The sequence below is a fragment of the Furipterus horrens genome, unplaced genomic scaffold, assembly GCF_987537825.1.
Source record: "Furipterus horrens unplaced genomic scaffold, mFurHor1.1.pri manual_scaffold_10, whole genome shotgun sequence".
NCBI classification, from domain to species: domain Eukaryota; kingdom Metazoa; phylum Chordata; class Mammalia; order Chiroptera; family Furipteridae; genus Furipterus; species Furipterus horrens.
The window spans coordinates 86080483-86102129 of record NW_028327180.1 but is presented as its reverse complement, the minus strand read 5'-3'; positions in this window follow the sequence as shown (position 1 = coordinate 86102129).

The following is a 21647-nucleotide window of genomic DNA, read 5'->3' as shown; positions in this document are numbered from 1 at the left end:
TCTCCCCGCAAAGGTGGTGTGCCCGCTCCAATTGGTGGGCTCAGGAAGGAGCCCCCCTCCCTGAGGGCCAGCACACCCCTCTGTTCCTTCCCGATGTAAGTTCAGCAGGAACAGGCCCCGGTCTGGGCAGCTCTGCAGTGACCCATCTCTGTCCACGACAGGGTGAGAAGGCTCATTGTGGGGTTCAGTGATAAGAAGTCCCATTCATCTTCAGGATCAACCAGACTGGTAGAAAGGTGCCATTTTGGTCACCTGTCTCCTTATGTTGTGTCTTATCTTTCCACTGGTTCAGGACTCAGGCAGGGAAGAAGGATGCTATTGATCCGACCCCTTCGAAACCACAACTTAGTCACTAATACCCTTGTTGGCTGACTCTCTTCTCCTCCCCATTCCACAAATAGGTGTTGGGGGCTGGGGATTCTGTTTAGAGGACTCATCTGAAGGTGAAACTGCTCACAACCTCTGGATCTAGGCAATCAGAACTATATTTGGGCAGATACCGCAGGTGACAGAATTATTATTTATGATAGCCACTGCCATTTACTGAGTGGTAATAATGTGTTAAATGTTTTAACACATTGAGTTCATGCTCACAAAACCCTATGAGGTGGCTATTGCCACCTCTGTTTTACAAGTGAGGAAACTGAGGCTCCGAGAGGTTCTGTAACATCCAGATTCACTCTAAGATGAAGGTCCCTGGAAGCCCGTGCTCTTAACCTCTCGGCGTTGGTGCAGCCAGCCCTGTGGTTCCTCTGAGGCAAGAAGGGGGCCGGCCAGGGAGAGTGAGGAGCCCCATGCTCCCACAGCATCCCTCAACCCAGGCTCAGAGCCCAGCCACAGTCCGGAACTCACAGCATCAACGTGGTTTCAAGGGGCCTGGGAGGGGTGGGGGCGAGGGTGGCTTCTGTTTTCAGAATAAAATTCACATAACAAAAGTCACCATTTTAAATTGTACAATTACAGTCACAATGTTGTACAGCCTCTGCCTTTATCTAGTTTTAGAACATTTTTAATCACCCTAAAAGGAAACACCATTAAGCAGTCATTCCCCATGCTCCCCCCACCCCGCCCCCGACCCAGGCTCTGGCAATAACTAATCTGCTTTCTGTCTCTACAGATATGCCTGTTCTGAGTGTTTCACATACATGCAGTCACCTCCAGGAGATCCCGCAGAGGTGAAAGCAACGCACAGACCTGCTCACTGTGTAGAAAAAGGAGCAGTTCACAAAGCAGAGTAGAGAATTCTTCTGCGTCCTAGAATTCTTTCACGTCCTCCTGACTTCCCACTGGGCCACCGGTGCTGCCTCCGGGCCTTCCCCAGACAGTTCTCCCCTACCTGCTCTCCCCTTCACATGCACTCTTTAAAAAAAAAGACAAAACAAAAACCACTTCCTGGCCAATGGGCTAGGAACTGTGCCTCCTCCTGAGCAGATGACCTAGGAAATCCAATGATTCAACCCTTTTCTTTCGGCTCAAGAGGGCCAAGACCAAAATGGCACTGATTTTGATTAGGGTCCAGCAGCCCAAACAGCAGCTTTTAGCCTGGGCACAAGGGCCTTCCATTAGCCCCATGATCGAACTGTCATCTCCACTGCCACCCCCATTAGCCTTCGCCCTTGGCGTGGGAGCTCTGAACACTGCCTACATCCTTATTTTGTATTATCGCTTCTTTTCACATGAATTCTAGTGCTTCCCGTAGTTGCTCTGGCCATGAGCAGTGAGGCTGACTTATTATTCCTGTCTGGGAATGTTTTCCCTTCTGGTTGGAGATGACAGAGAACTTCAGAGCTGCTCTGGCGGCACTGCCGGGGTGCCCAGCGGGAGGGGCTGCGGGGGAATGACTGAGGGGGGCAGGACCAGGGAGGCCAGTGGGGGAGGGAGGGCATCAGTACTGAGCTACATCTCTCAGGACCGTCCTGCAGAAATGTGAAGTAAGACAGAGACTGCCTGGCTGCCTTTGGAAAACTAGACGGACACATGGCACCTCCCTCGCAAGGTTCCCTGACTTGAAGAAAGAGGCATTCACCAAGCGTTTATAATCCCAACCATTTCCCAAGTATGTTCCAATCTCTGCCTCTCAGCCCGACAAGAAAACTACCTCTACTCACAGGACAGGGAAGCGGAAAGGGCGACTTCACGGGAGGACCAGGGTTAATGAGACATGGCAGCCTCTGCCCTCTGTCCAGCTGTGTCCCCTCCTGTCTCTTCCAGGTTTGCTCTTGACTCTCCACTCAAGATCGTAGGGAATCCTGGCTCTCCTCAGTTGTGGTTTTGTGTTCCCCACCCCCACAAACACACACACCTCCAGCGTCACCAAGTCAGTAGGCAAATACCCAGGGTCTCTTTGGGAGGTCATTTTCAGTGGTTCCATTCATAGATCAGAAAACAAATGTTCTGTGGCTAACAACCCTAACCTTAGATACTCAACTGGAAGCCCCCAACACTCGCCTCCACTGATACCCTCTGTGTTAATTTCCTAGGGCTGCCATTACAAATTACCACCAACTGGGAGGCTTAACACAACACGAGCTTATCCTCTCTGGGAAAGAATCCTTCTTTGCCTCTCCAGTCTTGCGTGATGGCCAGCAACCCTTGATATTTCTTCAGCTGCAGTAGACCCGCTCCAGTCCCTGCCTCTTTGTTCACACAGCGTCCCTCCTGTGTGTGCATCTAGATGTGCCTCTTCTTGTAAGGACTCCAGTCATTGGATTAGAGCCACCCTTATCCAGCATGACCTCACTTTAACTCGATTACATCTGCAAGACCTGTTGCCCAATAACGTTACATTACCGGTCCTTGGAGTTAATACTGAAACATATCTTTTGGGATATATGTAATACAATTCCGCCCACCACACCCTCTAATGAGGACCAAACCCAAGGCCTGTGGCATGTTAACCATAGAAAGATTTTCCTACTGTCAGTTCCTGGGACCCCCAAAAATATATTATCAGCAGCACCACAAAATACCAATAATTACTGAGCGCTTACTAAGTGCCAAACTCTGGGTTATTTTATATGAATTTTCTTGTCAATCCTAGTATTCACCCTATGAAGGAGGAACTATTATTAACTCCATATTACAAGTGAAGATGAAGCTTTAGAAAAGTAAGTAATTTACCCAAGGGATATAGTGATAGATCCAGGATTGAACCGAACTCTCTCTAGCCCACCACAGTTATCCTAAACTTTACTTTCAAGCTAAACTGTGGACTTTGGGCAAGTAGGCACCCCTCTCTGGGCTTCAGTGTCCTCATCTGCAAAACTGAAAGTTCCCCCAGGTTCCCAAGGTCTGTTTCTGCTGTGAGGCCACAGCTTCCTGAGGCTCTTCATCCCATCCTCCGGCCAGCTGATCTACGTGTGAACCTCACTGCAAAAACACCTGCTTCCTCCCCGGCCCCTCCCCAAGAGCAACCAGACACCTTACAGAGTGTGTTTATGAAAGAGTCAAATAAACAGGGCTTCAAATACCCTTCCCAAATTTCTGATCCCGGGCTCTGACAGCCTCATCAGAAGCAGTGATCATTTTTATCTGCAGTTATGCTTCGGGGAGAGCCTAACTGACCCACAGGGAAATCCCAGCTCCACCATCAACACACATCTTTAGGGCACTTGGAAAAAAATAAATAAATAAACTTGCACTTCTAATTCGTTTCTTATCAGCAGTATGCTTCTGGACCTAAGCGGGAACATCAAGTCTGCGACGTCTTTCACTTGACTTAAATGAATATTTCATATGCCAGTTCTAGAGAACAGGTTGACGGAAGGGCCTTCCACATTTCCTGATCCCCACCTCCTGGCATTTTCCCTCTAGGCCACATGATGCGGGGCTCTAGACATCATGACAGGGTGGAAGCAAGCAAGGGAAGGGGGTGGGGCATGACCAAAGATTAGGATCAGTAAGGTGACCCTCACTGGTGAAAAAATAAAAGAACAGGGCTAAGTGCAAGCTGGAGCCAAAATGACCCCCAGATCCTACAGCGAACCACTTCTAGCGGGCACTACTACTTCCAGGCATTTTCACTTGTAATGCTCCCAGCAATTCTGTGGAGCAGCTGTGTTATGATCCTCCCACCCCACCCCCCATTTGCAGGGGCAAAAGACCCAGGGCTCAGCTGGTAAATGAGATTCAGGACCAAAGGTGGCTGATTCCAAAGCCTCTTTCCTCCACAACCCAGGGGCCCAAGGATCACAAAGAATAAATCGGTCACCTTCCTCTTTCTAGAATTTATGTTGCCATTGGTGTCACAGCTGCCAACTTCCAAGAGAATGTGCTCTTTTTATTTATCTATGTTTTCATGGAAGAGGAGACAAGGATTTACTCCAATAATGCCAATAACAAATAAGATTACCTTAGATCCAGAGTCTCAGGCAGGGTCAGTGCTGGAGAAGAATGCAGGAGGAAGAGGAGAACGTTGTTGGTATCTTTTGTTACGCATATTTTATCACAATTAAAAATAAAAATTTCACATCTATATATATATATATCGTTGGCAGCCGTCCGTCTCGAGAGACGATGGTGTAGCTTCTTAAGAGTCTATCTGCACCGCCGAGAATGGTTGTGCAGTCCGACTCGGGAGTGACACGGTATCTGTCTCCTCCCGTGTTAAATCGACATCTTGCGATGACGCTGGAGTGTCCTCTCCAGTGGAGCTGAAGCTACAGAGCCTGGGCAGGGTGATATGGAGGGTCTGCTGTTGCCCATGCAGCAGACCCCCCCTCTCTTCGCAGCTGAAGGATCCAAGGGAAAGACGGAGTCAATACAGCTTGGCTTCAGGTGCGCCGCAGGAGTTGCCGGTGTTGACTACAATGTCAAACCGCCTTAGGGACTCCGGCTCCGGATTTTCTGTCGGGGTTTACTCCCTTAGCCTTTCCCCTGAAGAGGTATGCCGCAAGGCAGCGGAGGTTTTTTGGAGTCAGAGTTTTCCTTCTCTGATGTGCCCTGACTGGAAGATCGAACCAGCAACACTTAGCTCGCAGGCCGACGCTCAATCCACTGAGCCAAACCAGCCAGGGTAATATATATATATATATATATATATATATATACATATATAGATATAATTTGTGGCTAATATTTTCATATTGAATAGCCTCTACTCTATTTTGCATGTGAACCAAATAAAGCTCAGAGGGGCTGTGACTTACAGGAGAAGCTGGCCTCAACATCAGGACTTCTGAGACCAGCTCTGGGCCTCCTCCGCAAGGGACAGGGTACCTTCACTCCACAAACACACCAAGAACTAACCCTCAGCTACAGGATCAGGGCCCTGAGTTTTCTAAGGAGTCTTCTAATAAGCTTAACCCAGCACAGCTGCTCCAGCAACCTGGCTGCAGAGACCTGCCTCTGCCCTGATACCATGCCAAGGGGTGGCTGCTCCAGCAGATAACAACGCAATACAGACCATGAGTCATTTACTCTCCTTCTGTGACAGTTAATTTGCTTGGGGATCAAGGGTGTTCAGTGGTTAGATTAACATGCAAAGAAAAATTAAACATTTATGTGTCCTTTATCTCTTCGTTTCTCAACAGATAAGTCCTATCAGTGTCTACAAGATATTCTTACTAAAAGTGTTTATCTATTTGACTTGACTCCAAATTACACTTGAGAAACAAGAACACACCACAGTATTTTTATACAGAAGTGGTGACCACAGGGGGCCAGATTTTTTTTTTTTTTTTAATTTTTCTGGCTTGAGATTCTAGTATAGCGTCAACTCAGTGCAATATGACACAAAGGATCAGGCCCAACCAGGTCAGAGCTCCATAAAGCCTTCTGGGGAGACACATATCCGGGGTTCCCGAGTTCCTGATTAATAGGGAACATTCTGGGGATGCAGAAGGGTCTCATCTCCTGAGCCAACTTTGTGCTAATGTCCAAACCACTGTGTTGAGAAAGAGTCTGAGGCCTGATTAAATGAGTTCCAGTCATAGCATGGAGCAGATTATAATTTCATTTCCTTGTCTCCACCAATTTCCACACTTCACTTAGATCATGCTTCTCTCTTTCCCATGGGCGGCCCAGAGTCAATTAAATATCAGGCTTCTTGGGGAAGGGCAGCATAAAGGTTAACTTTGGAACCAGGGGTCGGTGTTGGAATCTTAGCTCCATCATGTACCACTTGTATGATCTTGGGAAGTAACCTAACATCACTGGCCTTGTTTTCTCATCTCAAAAAGAGGGATAATAATATCACCCAGGGTCTTCCAGTCAAGACAGAGGCATAGGTAGACGTACTTCAGCTCCTCAGGCAACAACAGAAAGAATTACAACCAGATATCAAAAACAAATAACCAAGACCATCAGAAAATTGAGCTATATGGAAGCCCAACAACCAATGATTTAAAAAGTCACATTCATCCAGACAGGTAGCAGGGGCAGAGAGGTGGTGTGGCTCAGACAAACAGGCGTGACAGTGGAACAGACAGTCCCACATCCATGCGTGGTGGATAAAAATTGGGAGTGATGCCCTGGGAGTGAATGATCCCAGTCCCAGGCCAGACTGTACAGCCCAGGGTTCCAGCACTGGGAAGATAAACCCCCATTACCTCTAGCTGTAAAAATCAGTGGGGAATGGAGGAAATAAGGGGAAGGTGTAGTTAAGGAAAATGTATAAAGGACCCATGGACACTGACAACAGGGGATGGGGACTGACTGTGGGACTTGGAGTGGGGGGCAGGGGAGAGCAACAGGGGAAAAAATGGGACAACTGTAATAGAACAATAATTTTAAAAAACAATGGGGGTTGGGGCAGCATAAGAAACTGCCAGATTTTTGCCACTTCAAGGGCCCACATGGTCTTAGAATGTACACAAACCCCAAGGCAATAACTGGAAGGGCTCCAGTTGCATATGGGAAGTAGATGAAGTGACTGGAATCAGGGTGAGTGCCAGACAAACCACCAGAAGCCAAGCATTGGCACTGTCCCCTCTCCGAGCCCCTCACCACAAACAGAGCCACAAAGCAGTGAAGCTGGGGGCCCCGCCTTGGCAGTTACCTAAGGGTTCGCCCCACACAATTTACAGGTGCCTTTGCTACACAGGCCACACTACTAACACAGGCAGTCAAAGGAGCTCTACCTAATACACAGAAACAAACAGAGGGAGGCTGCCAAATTGAGGAGGCAAAGATGTATGGCCCAAATGAAAGAACAGAACAAAATTCCAGAAGAAGAACTAAACGAAATAGAGATAGCCAACCTCTAAGAGGCAGAGTTCAAAGCGCTGGTGATAAGGATGCTCAGAGAATTCACAGAGAACAGCAAAAAAATAAAGGAAGAAATGAAGATTACACAAAGTGAAATAAAGAAAAATACGCAAGGAACCAACAGTGAAGGGAAGGAAGCTGGGATTCAAATCAATGATTTGGAACAAAAGGAAGAAATAAACATTCAACCAGATCAGAAAGAAGAAAGAAAAATGCAAAAAAAAAAAAAAAAAAAAACAAACGATGAGGCTTAGGAACCTCTGGGACAACTTTCAACATACCAACATCCAAATCATAGGGGTGACAGAAGGAGAGGAGGAAGAGCAAGAAATGGAAAACTTATTTGAAAAAATAATGGAAGAAAACTTTCCTAATTTGACAAAGGAAATAGACACACAAGTCCAGGAAGCACAGAGAATCCCAAACAAGCTAGACCCAAAGAGGACCACACCAAGACACATCATAATTAAAATGCCAAAAATTAAAGAGAAAGAGAGAATCTTTAAAGTAGCAAGAGAAAAGAGTTACCTACAAAGGAGTTCCCATAAGACTGTGAGCTGATTTCTCAAAGGAAACTTTGCAGACAAGGGACTGGTGAAAAGTATTGAAAGTGTTGAAAAGGAAGGGCCTACAACCTAAATTACCCTACCCAGCAAAGCTATCATTTAGAATGGAAGGGCAGATAAAGTGCTCCCCAGACAAGGTAAAGGAGTTCATCATCACCAAGCAATTATTACATGAAATGTTAAAGGGATTTATTTAAGAAAAAGAAGATCAAAACTATGAACACTAAAATGACAACAAAATCACAACTATCACCAACTGAATATAAAAAGCAAAAGTAAACTAAGGAAACAACTGGAACAGAAATAGATTCATAGGTGTGGGGTCATTTGGTGGGTCATCAGTGGGGAGGGGGAAGTGGAGGAATGGGGGAAATGCTGCAGGGATTGAGAAGCAGAATTGGTAGGAACACAACATAGAAAGGGGGATGTTAAGAATAGTATAGGGGACTTCTGGCCAAGGTGGAGGCATAGACAGACATGCTGTGTCTCTCTCCACAACTAAGAAGGAATACAACTACCTCAAAACTAGAAACAATCAGAAGTTCCAGAAAACCAAACTGCATGGAAGTCCAGCAAACAAAGATATAAAGAAGAAATACTCATCCAGACAGGTAGGAGGGGTGGAGAGGACATGATGTGGTGGCAGCAGCAGCAGCAGTGGCAGCGGCAGGCCAGCAGAAAATACAGTCACACGTTTTAAAAAGTCAGGAGGGACACCTGGGGAGCATTCCCAGCTCCTCACTGGACCTCACAGCTCACAGTCCCAGCACCGGGGAAAATCAAGCCTCACTGCTTCTAACTGTGCAGACTAGTGGGGGTTGGGGTGGAGGCAGAAACTGCTGGTCTCAGCCAAGTACGCTTGTGTAAAGGGCCCCCATGGTCCTAGAACATCCACAGACCCACCCACTCTGGGAACGATGGCCAGGGCAGCAGCCAGAGGGGCGCGAGTCCTGTGCGGAAGTGGGAGAAGTGCCTGGAAGAGGGGCAAGTGCTGGGCAGGCAGCGTTGTTACCTCTTGGACCCCTCTCCCACATACAGCGCCACAACGTGGTGAGACAGGTCACCCTGTACTGACGAATCCCTAAGGCTCCGCCCCTTACAATGTAACAGGAGCGACAGCTCTACTTGGGACGCAGAGGCAAACAAACACAAGAGCCTGTCAGAATGAGGAGACAGAGAAGTATGGCCCAAAAGGGGGAACATATCAAGGTTCCAATGGGAGAACTAAGCGATGAGGAGATAACCAACCTAACAAACGAGGAGATAGCCAACCTAACAGATGCAGAATTCAAAACACTGGTGATAAAGATGCTCACAGGCTTGACACATATGCTTGAGTATGGCAAACGCATAAGAGAAAAAGTGAAGGCTATGCTAAGTGAAACGAAGGAAAATCCACACAAAACCAATGGTGAAGGGAAGGAAACCGGGGTTCAAATCAATGACTTGGAACATAAGGAAGAAATAAACAGTCGACCAGTGCAGAATGAGGAAGCAATAATTGAAAAAAATGAGGAAAACTTCCCAAATTTTGTGAAGGAGATGGACATACAGATCAAGGAAGCACGGAGGGTCACGGGCGAACTGGACCCAGAGGGGACCACACCAGGACACATTATGATTGAGATGCCAAAGATAAAAGATAAAAACAGAGTCCTGGGGGCAGCAAGTGAGAGGTGGAGAGTTGCCTACAGTGGGGTGCCTATAGGACTATCAGCTGATTTCTCAGAGGACATTTTGCAGGCAGGAAGAGACTGGCAAGCAGTATTCAATGTGATGAAAAGCAACCTGCAACCAGGATTACTCTATCCAGCAAAGCTATCATTTGGAATGGAAGGGCAGATGAAGTACTTCCCAGACAAGGTGAAGCTAAAGGAGTTCATCTTCACCAAGCCATTATTATGTCAAAGCGACTTACTTAAGAAAAAGAAGATCAAAACTATGAACACTAAAATGTCAACAAACTCATAACTATCGACAACTCAATCTAAAAAATGAAAACAAAATCCAACTAGGCAAACCAGAAGGAACAGAATCATAGGTGTGGGCATCATTTGAAGGGTTATCAGCTGGGAGAAATGTGGAAATGGTGCAGGGACTAAGAAGTATAATTGGTTGGTACAAAATAGACAGGGGGAAGTTAAGAATAATATAGGGAAGGGTGAAGCCAAAGAACTTACATGCACGACCCATAGACAAGAACTAAGGGGGGTGGGATTGCTGGAGGGAAGTGGGGTACTGGGCAGAGAGGAGCAAAAGGGGAAAAAATTGGAACAACTGTAACAGCATAATCAATAAAATATACTTAAAAATAAAAAAATAAAAAAAGAATATATAGGAAAGGGTGAAGCCAAAGAACTATGTGCACGACCCACGGACATGAACTAAGGGAGGAATTGCTGGTGGGAAGGGGGTACCAGGTGGGGGGGAGCAAAGGGGGAAAAATTGGAACAACTGTAACAGCATAATCAATAAAATATACTTAAAAAATAATATTGCCCACCTCATAAGGTCATTGTGTGACTTAAATGAGATAATATGTGCCAAGCACTGAATGCAGTGCCTGGTGGCAACAAGGGCTGAATAAATAGGCCATCACTAGATGCCCACAATGCCTACCATAGCACACCTCCACTTAGCAGTTATCTCAGGGTGAAAGAATGGGCGATCTTTTGTTTTTTGTTGTATTTTATTACTACTAGGAAGTATTTATTGAGCACATATGATGTGCTAAGCCCTGTTACAGTGTTTTATGTGTCTTAACTCACCTAATCCTCATGGAGTCCAGTCATTCCATGGGCGGGAGGAGCAGGAACATGCACCCAGGCAAGGTGGCTCCCGCGCCTGCGCTCTTAGCCACTATCATCACTGCCTCTGCCAAGAAGTAGCTATTACTTAAAACAATTTAAGATGTCAAATACACATTTGTTGAATGACTGTCAACGCCCACCGGCATCTGTAAGAACCTCAAGATTGAGAAACTGAAACACGTTAATTCAGACTAAAGTTTTTATTGAGAGCAGGATGTTAGGCACTGGGCTAGACCCTGGGAAGTATATCAGAAGAAATGATGTCTTCCTTTCAGTGCCTCGTAGATGTGGAAGGTGAATTATTACTGCTAACACCTCACATTTGCTTAGTGTGTACCATGTGCCCAGCCACTGCGCTAAAAGTTTTGTCTATATTACCTCAGTTAATCCTCATAAGCAATCAGTGAGATGGGTACAATTAATATCCCATTGTGCAAATCAGAAAATAAAGTCTTCAAATGTTAACACCTTACTCCAACTTCCAAAAAGAAATACCTGTATAGGCTAAGTCCCACAAACTACCACAAGAATGATTTCTGTCCCTCTTTCCTTTCTCCACTGTGTCTTAAAAATCAGGTTGCCTGATAGGTGCCAGAAACACTCCTGGCAAAGTGAATACCAACTTTTTAATACACTTCCATCACTAAATATCACCGCATTTACCAGATGTTAACTATACATGCACACACCTACAGAGTTACTGAGTTCTAAAGAATTCTACTCTCTGAGTTTAAGGACCTCTTTTTACATCCTCCCCACCAGCACCTCTTTTCCCATTCCTGTTCTCGCTTGCTAATTCTCCATTTCAAGATGTCCTATTACGTCTGGTTTGTGACCTGGCAGGGCTCAGTCTAGCCCACAACCTTGAGCTTGTAAAATGCACAGGGGAGTCGGGGGAGAATTTACTAATGACTGTGCTCATCTTCATGCACGGCAGGGACTTTTTTAAGTGAAAAAGGCTCAAGAAGCAGAGACATTGCGCACAGCCAATTATGAATAACAATTGCTGGATGGCTGACCGCAGTTGATCTTCCAGCTCCTTGGGTTTCCATCTAATTAAACCTTTCACTTCCACCGGGCAGTGTACACACAAGCTTGTGTTTGCCTTTGTTGGCAGGAGATAATCAATAGGAGAAATGTGGATGAATTTCAGCATTTATTAGCAGCTCAATTGGAAGTTGTTTTATTTTAATAACATCCTTGCCTTCTTTCTGTTCAGGGTAAATCAACGGCTTTGATGAATGAGAGACAACAGAAAACTGGTTTATATTATCTCATTAAGAGTAAAGAAACCAGAGAATGAAAGGGAGCTGAGAGAGAAATTGAAAAACACTTTAAAGCTGTATTTTCTTTGTTCAAACAAAACAAAACAAAACAAAAAATTCCTTCCGTTCACTTTAAAAGATCATGAGACCTATCTGATTTCAGCTAGTTATACCTTCCAAGACCAAGACAATAGATTCCCTCTTTTGGAGATTTTCCACCACTTCTATTTGCAGCTAATATTTAGTTAATCTTGGTTAATTTCCACTGGAGCTGCGATATGGATTAGAGAGAACCAGGTACAAGATGATATTTGTTCACCAGAAGGGAACTCAAATGCTCACATCCCCATGCTGGCGGGGGCCGGACACCCTCAGAGCAAACACAGGAGGTCCACAACAATGAGGCACCTACAAGAACCCACCGTGGAAAGTCAACTGACCTGTGGCCCAGGAAGACCTCCCTCTGGAAGTTCTGCCTGGCATAGCTGAGCATTTACTTGATAGTGTCAGGTGAGTATGTCTCATCCCAAAATTGGACTGGTTTGCCACAATGAGATAGCACTTCATACCCGTTAGGCTGGTGATTATCAAATATATAAATAACAAGTGTTGGTGAGTATGTGGAAAAATTGAGACCCTGCTCACTGTTGGGGGGGCAGGGTGTAAAACGGTGCAGCCACTGTGGAAAACAGTTTGAAGGTCCTTCAAAAAAACTAACCGTAGAATTACCAGATGATCCAGCAATCCACTTCTGGGTACATACCCAAAAGAAGTGTAAGCAGGGACTTGAACAAATATTTGTACCCCAAGTTCATAAAATTATTCGTAATAGCCAAAATGTAGAAGCAACCCAAATGTCCATCAATGGATGAATCAATAAAAAAAAGTGGGGTACACATACAATGAAATCTTATTCAGCCTTAGAAGTTCTGACACGTGCTACAGCCCAAATAAACTGTGAAAGCATCATGCTGAGTGATATAAGCCAGTCAGAGGTTCTTAGTCAGCACAGTCAAATCCAGAGAGACAGAAAGTAGAATGGTGGTTGCCAGGAGTTGGGGCAGAAGGAAGCATGGAGTTAGTGTTTAATGCGGCCAGAGTTTGAGATGGGAAAGATGAACAAGTTCTGGAGACGGACAGTGGCAATGGTGACAGAGCAATGTACATGTCCTTACCGCCACAAAAGTGTACTTTAAAATGGTTAAAAGAGTAAATGTTATGTTATGTATTTTTTGACACACACACATAAGAAATCTGAGTATTTCAACCCTGGATGTGGTAATCCTCTGGTGTTTCCCACCTGAGCATACAGCACGTCCACTCATCCAGCAGCTCCAGCCAGACAGCTGGAACCCGCCCTGACACTGCCCCATTTGGAGAACCCCACTCAACTCTACTGCCTAAATGAATGCCCAGTCCACTCCCTGTCATGCCCTGCCATCTCCTCTTACCTGAGCTCCCAGACAACCTCCTACCTAGTGTCCCTGGTCAGCTCAGGCCCCGCCCCCCAGGCCAGTCTCCACAGGCATCCAGAATGAGCTTTTACAGACATGAACCAGGTCCTGCCACTCCTTGGCTTCCAAGCTTCCCACTGCCCTTAGAATCAAATCTGGACCCCTCGCCCAGACTACCTGTCCTGAAGCCAGTGGGCCTAAAGTCTTCTCGTGCAGAATTCCCCCTCACTCTGTACTTCCTCTAGCTTCTCAAACTAATTAGGTTCCATCCTCACATAGGGCCTTGGCCCACAGCAGCCCTGTGCCTGGAATATCCCCCCCTCATTGCTGGCCTGGCCAAAGACTCCTTTGCCATTGGGCCTCAGCACAAGTGGCACTTCCTTGAGGGTCCCTCATGAATACCTCTCCAAATTAAGAGTCCCTATGCTCTCACCTCAAGCACTCTTCTTTGGTTCCACTTTCTACATGTCTGTATTTGTGTATCCTCCCGACCCAGGAGACTGTCAGATGCCCGAGGTCGGCACCTGTGTCTGCCTTGATCAATATTCCCAGCACTGAGCACAATAGCAGGCCCAGGGTAGGTACTCATTTGTCAGATGAATGAATAAGTAAAGGAATGCATGTTCTTCTAGGTCACAACAATGAGACACAGAAACCCCGCCTTGAACCCAGACAGCCTCCACCTTTTCCTTTCTTAGAGGCCCGGCCTGCTCCACCCACACTATCCCATCGACCTGCTCATAACCACTTGGGCCTACACACCCCAAGGTCCTCTTGCAGAGGGCCTTGCTTTTCCTGAGATGGGGATAAGAGGGACGCTTGTCAAAGACAAGGTGCTGTAATTGCTTGAGTTGTTCCCTGAGATGATATAAATCCACTGACAGATGCCACACAGCTGTTCATGCTTCTTGGTTTTCAATGCCACGCACCCTGCTGCATTAGTGAACACACTCCTTGAAACAACGTGCGATCGGCGACAGAGCCGGAACATAAAATCAGGTCTGTCTTGGCCCAGCTGCCCGGAGCGGCCCCGATTCCTTACCTCAGCAGTAATGACGAAGCCGGGGCTCCCTCGCGGTTCTTCCTCCCTTTGGCAAGCCATCTTCCCCTGGGTCACGCTCCAACAAATGGTAACTCGGGTAATGACCAATGCTACAGTGATTATTATTGTTATTATGGACTCTATTTTATTCTCACTTAATTAGTAATTATTTTAAATTACATGGCTGAAGAGCTGCTACAAGGGGTGTTTCCCGGCAGCCAGGGGCTATTTCTCCATCAATGCGGGAATACGGGCAATGTTGAGTTCAGCCATTCAAAGCTGTAGCGACGAACACCTCTCAACGCCATACAGTGTAGTCTAAGCTTGGCATCTTTTTACAACAATAGTTTCACTTCTATTACCATGGAAGAGAAATATGTAAAAACTGTTTTCTCTCTTGACACAGCTCCCATGCTGGCAGGCCTTTGAGTACCTGAGCAGAGGAAACCCAACAATCTCACAGTACAGATCGATGCCAGGTCCTTTCTGTGCCCCCTCAGGAATGCTCACGTTTACAGCTAATGCGTAATTGGCTCTAAAGTACACACGTCTTCTGTCGGGGTGATACCTAACGAATCTGGCAACAAATGAGGGGTGAAACTCAAACCCATGTGGCTAATAGGTGCACGCAAAGCAGCCTGGGTAACGCTCTTTTGCATTTTTAAATAAGGGAGTAGCGTTATTTAGGAGTAGCCTTATTTCTGCAAATAAATATGCTCTCTTCAAATCACTGAGTCCAGGGGAACAAATAAGGAAGCGCTCAAACAATGATGACGAAATGTCAAAAGGAGACAGGAACCAACTTGAAATGGCTCCCACTGGCCAAATCTGGGAAATTTTGAGCATTAAAATAAATAATTATCATAACAGATTATAATCCACTGAATGAAGTACTCAGTATCAGTACCCATGCTGATGGAAATAAATAAATGAGAAAACTCTTCTTTACAGCAGAAACAAAACTAATAAATGTAGAAGGAATGATAGTATTAGAAAATCAGCCTTAGTCAACATTATAGTAATAACTCAGCCAACAAACATCACTGGACGTTAAACTCTAGTGGATGAACAGTTAACAAGGAAAAAGATACTTACACAGGCTTAAAATCTCCTCACAAGATACTTACTAATTATAAAGGGACTTTACAGTAAAGCCACCTGGCACACACCAACGTAAGTGCCCCAAATTAAAAACACTAGTAACCAAATAGACCTCGTGTGCCACCACATGGGATGCGATGAAAAGAATAAAAGCACAGCATCAGTGACACCCCAGCCACAACACGGACCCCGAGTCTATGCATGAAGGAAGAGATCGAGACCAAGATAAGGGAGGTTCTACAGAATGGCTGGCCCACCATTGTCGACCACGGAACACAGACTCACCATGGTGTCCAGCAGTTCCACTCCTGTGTAAACACTCCAAAGAAGTTAAAGCACGCGTCAGACCCTTGTACACCCATGTCCACAGCTGCATGATTCGCAACAGCCAAGAGGTGGAAGCAACCCCAGTGTCCGCGGATGGCTGAATGGATAAACAAAATGTGGAATATACACATGAAGGAATATTATTCAGCCTTAAAAAAAAAAAAAGAAACTCTGATACGTACTACAGCATGGATGAACCTTGAAGATATTATGCTACATTAAATAAGCCAGTCATGAAAGGACAAATATTGTATGATTCCAATTGTATGAGGTACCCCGTGGTCAAATTTATAGAAACAGCAAATAGAAAGGCAGCTGCCAGGGGCTGGGGTGAGGGAGAAATGGGGGGTTACTGTTTTATGGGCACAGAGTTTCGGTTGGGGAAGATAAAAAGTTCTGGAGGTGGATGGTGGAAATGTTTGCACAATGTCAGTGCAGTTAATGTCACAGAAGTGCACACTTAAAATTGGTTAAAAGGCTAAGTTTTATGTTGTATATATTTTATCACTATTAAAAAAAAAAGAAATTCAATCTTCACAGTCGATCCTGGATCAGAGAGAAGGAGGTAATTTTTGGAGGTGGTAAGTTAATGGCGCTGATAGTGGTGATAGTTTTACAGGTGTATACTTATCTCCAAACACATCAAACTGCGCATATTAAATATCTACAGCTTTTTGTATGTCAGTTATAGCTCAATAAAGCAGTTTAAGCCAAACTAGGTTCCAATTCTGACTCTGCCACTTACTAGTTGTGGAACCCTGGGCAAACTATTTAATTCCTTTGAACCTCTGGATCCTCATTTATAAAATAGAAACTATACTCAAGCCGAGGAGAAAGATAATATATTTAGCACAGTGTAGGCATTTGAAAATATTAGCAATGCCTAGAGACATAAAATAGCATGTCATGTGTGTTCAGAAAACTAAAGCTAGTTTGGTATGGTTGGCGTGTGGGCTGACTAGCAGTGATGCTAGAACGAAAATCAGGTCTTTCGTGCCAAAATAAAGAGTTTAAACTGTGTCCTGAAGCCTGTGGAAGGTCACTGGAAGGTTGTAAACAGTGGGGGGAAATATTAGAGAAGGCGGCAGAGAGAGAAGAGACGTAAACACTAAGCTACAGTTTAGGAATATAGATGTCTGCATATTTCACTCAGTAATGGGCTTTCTCCTCTCCATTAACACAGATAATTAACACCACTGGCTTAAGGGAAAACAAATCATTAAAGGAAATGCCACATTTAACACTCTCACTTTGCACCCAACACTTCGCCAGAAGAGGGAACAGGATCTAAAGTAACTAGCTGCACACCAAAGTCAAGTTAGCCTTAAGCCTAAACCCCAAAGATGGTCTCGTCTCATCTCCCACTATACTCACTGGGTGGAGGGACCAGGGGCTGCCCAGGCTTCTGTGACTTCACCAAAGCTTCCCCGCGAGTTCTCCATCTGTCCCCTGCCTTGTGCCAAGCTTTCTTTCGACCCTTAACATCTGTGATGAGCAGGGCTGGGTCAGGAGAGTTCTGCCCAGATGACAGCCTGCACATCAAGGCTGGCCTGTGTCACAAAACCGCCTCTCATTTAGACTTTCTAACGTGGTCGTTTTCACTCACCATCCCTGAGCGTCATTCTAAATTGCTGCTCTCCACTGATTTTTCTCCTTCTAGAAGGCTTAAGCTTTTATGTGGAAACTCAAGGCGAAGAAAAGAAGCCAAAAGCACGCATTTCTCCTGGGAAAGCTGCATTCTTGATCTGGTTCTGCTTAATCCTTTAAAAGAGACTTGTTTTTTATTTTCCTGGGTTTGTCTGTTTTTTCCTAATTACATAGGTAATACATATTCCACCTAGAAAATAGCAAAAGTATAGAAAAACACAAAAATTCAAAATAAAGGTTGACCATAATCTTAAAATATGGGTATATGTCCTAGGGTTTGTGGTTTTGTTGTTGGTGGGTTTTTTTTCCAGTTTTCTTTCTAGCCATATACGACTTACTTCTTTTTAAATTGGGCTCATGATGTATACACTTAAAAACTTACCTTTTAAAAAACAGCTATTACTACATGCCAGAAAATAATCTTATCACTTCACATGTTCTATGTGATTCACAGCATATTGTGAACATATCCCTAGGTCATTTAAAAGTTTTTTAAAATGTGTCATAAAGGCTACATAGTACAGCATCACGCCGTGTGCACGAGAACCACCGAGCCAATGTATTAGTTGTTCTCACACAAGCTGTGGGCCTGACATGGGGTGGGGTCTGCCTCGGGTAAGGAAGGCAGCCTTTCAAAGTCACACAACAGTGCCATTTTGGCTACCCAATGCCCAGGTATACAGAGGTAACATGACCCAGCCAAGCTTCCTGTCACTAGGATGCTTTAAGTCATTTCCAATGACCACGATTATAAATATCTTTGTGCATATCTTGTTAAGTCAAAGAGTAGACCATTTGTGAGGCTCTTGTTAATGTTGCTAAATGGCTCCCCGACAACTCCCCAATACCAGAGGTTTCCATTCCTTTTAATCCTGGCTAACTGAACGTGTGATAAGTGCACACTTTTAATGTGCAGTTGCTTGATGACTAGAGAGAATGACTTTTTAAATGCTTTTTAGTCATATACATTTCTTCCCTTAAAAATGGCCTACCCATATTCCTTGCCTATTTTAGTATTAGAATGTTGGTCTTATTGATTTCAAGGGCTCTTTTTATTTAAAGAATGTTGACCTTCTATCTGCCATATATTTTAATAATATTTTCCCCAATTGCATATTGTATTTCAATTTTGCTTTGATGTTTTAAAACCTGTACATCATTTTTAACTTAGGAGTAGTCAAATCTATTGATCTTTTTCCTTTATGGTTCCTGCCTTTACTTTGATATTTGAAAAGGCTTTCTCCATCTCATGTCAGATAGATTTCACCCATATTTAAATTTTTTATTAAACATCTTATACCTGAAATCTAGGTTCTTTTAAACCGGCCTTGGTTTATAAGGGCCAGAGTCTGTTAACTTGTACTACATCATGTGGCTGCTTTGGCTGATAGAGCTTTGGACAGGGAATGGAGAACTGGACTAGGAGCTGGCAGAAATTAATCTTTACCAATGGACTTAGCCTTCCTGTGCCTAAACGTTCTGTGTATAAAATGTAGGAAACTGCATTTGGACTCCTGTTTTATCTCTTTTTTTTTCTCTTGGTCCCTATACAGAGGGCCGCACAGTTGATGAATAATAATAAAACAAATGTCCATGTAATTGTCATCGTATTACTGAGATAGAAAGAGAGGGAGGGGGAGATGGTGAGGAAGGGGAGGGAGGGGAAGAGGAGAGAGTCCTGCAAAGGGTCCTTCCTCAAGGACACACCCCTCTGGCCTCTCAGTAACCACTCTCCTGACTTCCTTGTTTGGCTTTATGCTTTTGCCTCCTACATATTCATCACCTACATTTTCTGCATATTTCTAAGTTTTTAATGGTTTTATTTTTTCATTCATACCTATTATCCTTTTGGAATTTATCTTATTATAAGATGTAAGGAATCATAAGTTATTTTCCCCCCAAATTGTTTACCAATTATTTTAGCACTGTTTATAGCACTGAACTGTCTTTCTGAACCTTTTTTTTTTTTTTTTTTTGGTCAGGTGTCTTGAGATGTAATTCATCCTTTTAAGAGTTTAACTCTATAAATTTTGACAAACACATCCAGTTATACAGTCCTCACCACAACCAAGACAGACAGGGACCTTCCATCATTCCAGAAAGTCCCCTTGTGCCCTTTTTCAGTCAATTCTCCATTCCCACACACCCAGTCCCTGGCAACCACTGATTTGTTCTCTGTCCCTATACGTAATTTTGTATCTTCCTGAATTTCAGCCTAATGTGATCATATAGCATACAGCCTTTTGAGTCTGGCTTCTTTCACTTAGCATAATGCTTTAGAGATTCACCCATGTTATTGCTTATATCAGACATTCATCTTTTTTTACTGACGAGTAGTTTTCCTGCCATTGTGTAGAGGCACCGTGATTTAGAGAGTCAATCTTTCCCCCTGAGGATGATGCTAGCTGTAGGTTTTTGTAGACGTCCTTCTTCAGATTCAGGAAGTTCTAGTTTGCTGGGAGGTTTTTCTGTTGTTGTTTTTTATAATCATAAATGGATGTACGATTATATCAAGTGTTTTTCATGCCTCTACAGAGCAATGCACCTCCGTCTGTCTGCCCTGGGAGTAACAGCCTTTCCCACCCCAGACACTTGAGGCTGTCCCCTACTGTCCCGCGGAGAGAGTCCAGGACCTGGTGCCCCACACCCACTGATCACTCTCAGCCCCGTGGGCCACAGTTTGCCGCCCTACCCCTAGGAGCTTCAGGCTTTTCATTTCTAAGAGAGAAGAATCCAGGGAGTTCCACGGCCTCTTGTGTGCCCCTCCACCACCGACTGCCTCCCCCTCGCCTGTACTCACAAGTGGGCTGGAGAGAGCCCATCTCCTGCCCTGTCCCGACAGTTCCTGGGGGCACCTAGCGGCATTCTGGGGAGCAGCGTGTGGCTGATTGTGAACGCCTTCCCCCTCTCAGCTATTCCAGAACACAAATGTGGATTTGGGTGGTAGGTGACAGTTTAGCTGACTTCTTCTTACCCATTTGGAGAAGGGGGGCACTTCTGCTTCTGTGGGAGGGGAGACAGCCTGTGTGGCCCATCTCTCCTCTGGGGGGCTTTTCTCTTTGGAATTAGATTACTTGGTTGCCTCACAAACTCATCTTTCCCACGGGCTCAACAAAAGTAATGATTCTGTAGTTTATCTAAGGTTTTCTCATTGTTAGGGCAGGAACCATGTGCTTAGCAGCTTTCTATATCCTAAGAAGAAGCATAAGAGCATTTAAATCCCACCTTTATCCTATACCAGATGTATGCTTGAATCTGTATGGGGCCACTTTTATTCTTCCACAAAAATCATGCTGCTTTGATAATAAATCTTTATCTCTAGCAGTGTAAGTCACCCCTCAATCTTCCGGCCTTTTATTAAGTTTCGCAGGTGACCTTAGAATTATATTGTCTAGTTAAAAAAAACACTTTTGACATTTTTATTAGAAGTGAAATGGCTGAATTATTGAGATGTGCCACCCAAGAATGTGGTATGCCTTATAATTTGTTTAAATCTTCAAGTTCCCCAATAAAGTTTTACAGCTCTATTTATCTGGGTCTTCCATACATTTCTTATGTCAAGTTTATTCTGAAATATTTTATATTTAACTCTCTAATTTAATGCCTTTTTAAAATTATATTTTCTGATCATTGTTAACTTAGGCATTTTTTTTGTATACCGATTTTGTAACCAACTGCTTTATTAAACTCTCCTTATTTATAATAATCTTCCATTTGATTTTCTTGGGTTCCTAGGTACACAACTATATGCAAGCAATAATCTGTCTCCTCCTTGCCAAAGATTTTTCTCGTATTTCATTTTGTCTTGCTGCTTTCACTAAACTTTCAGGAAACATTAAATGACCATGGACAGTAGGCATACGTGACCTAACCTGACTTTGGTGGGAAACACCAGAGCTGTACCATTGAGTATGATGATACCTGAGACACATACAATAAACACTCAACAAATGCTCCAACCCCCTTTCAGCTTGTACGTGAGAAGTAAAACAGCAGCCCCACTAGCATCTGGAAACTGGCCAGGCGCTCACAAGTAGGCCATGCTGTTCTCCACGTTGGACGGAAACCAACTCACAGAACACCCATTCAGACAAGCTCACTCTGAGACCAGGACTAAATGAGATCAAGCAAGTCCACACCATAATTTTGTTTTTAAGTCCAAATAAAAACAGGGTCACTGTGCCACCCACCCACAAAATACCAGACATCCCCGTCTCTTGGTTAAAAGG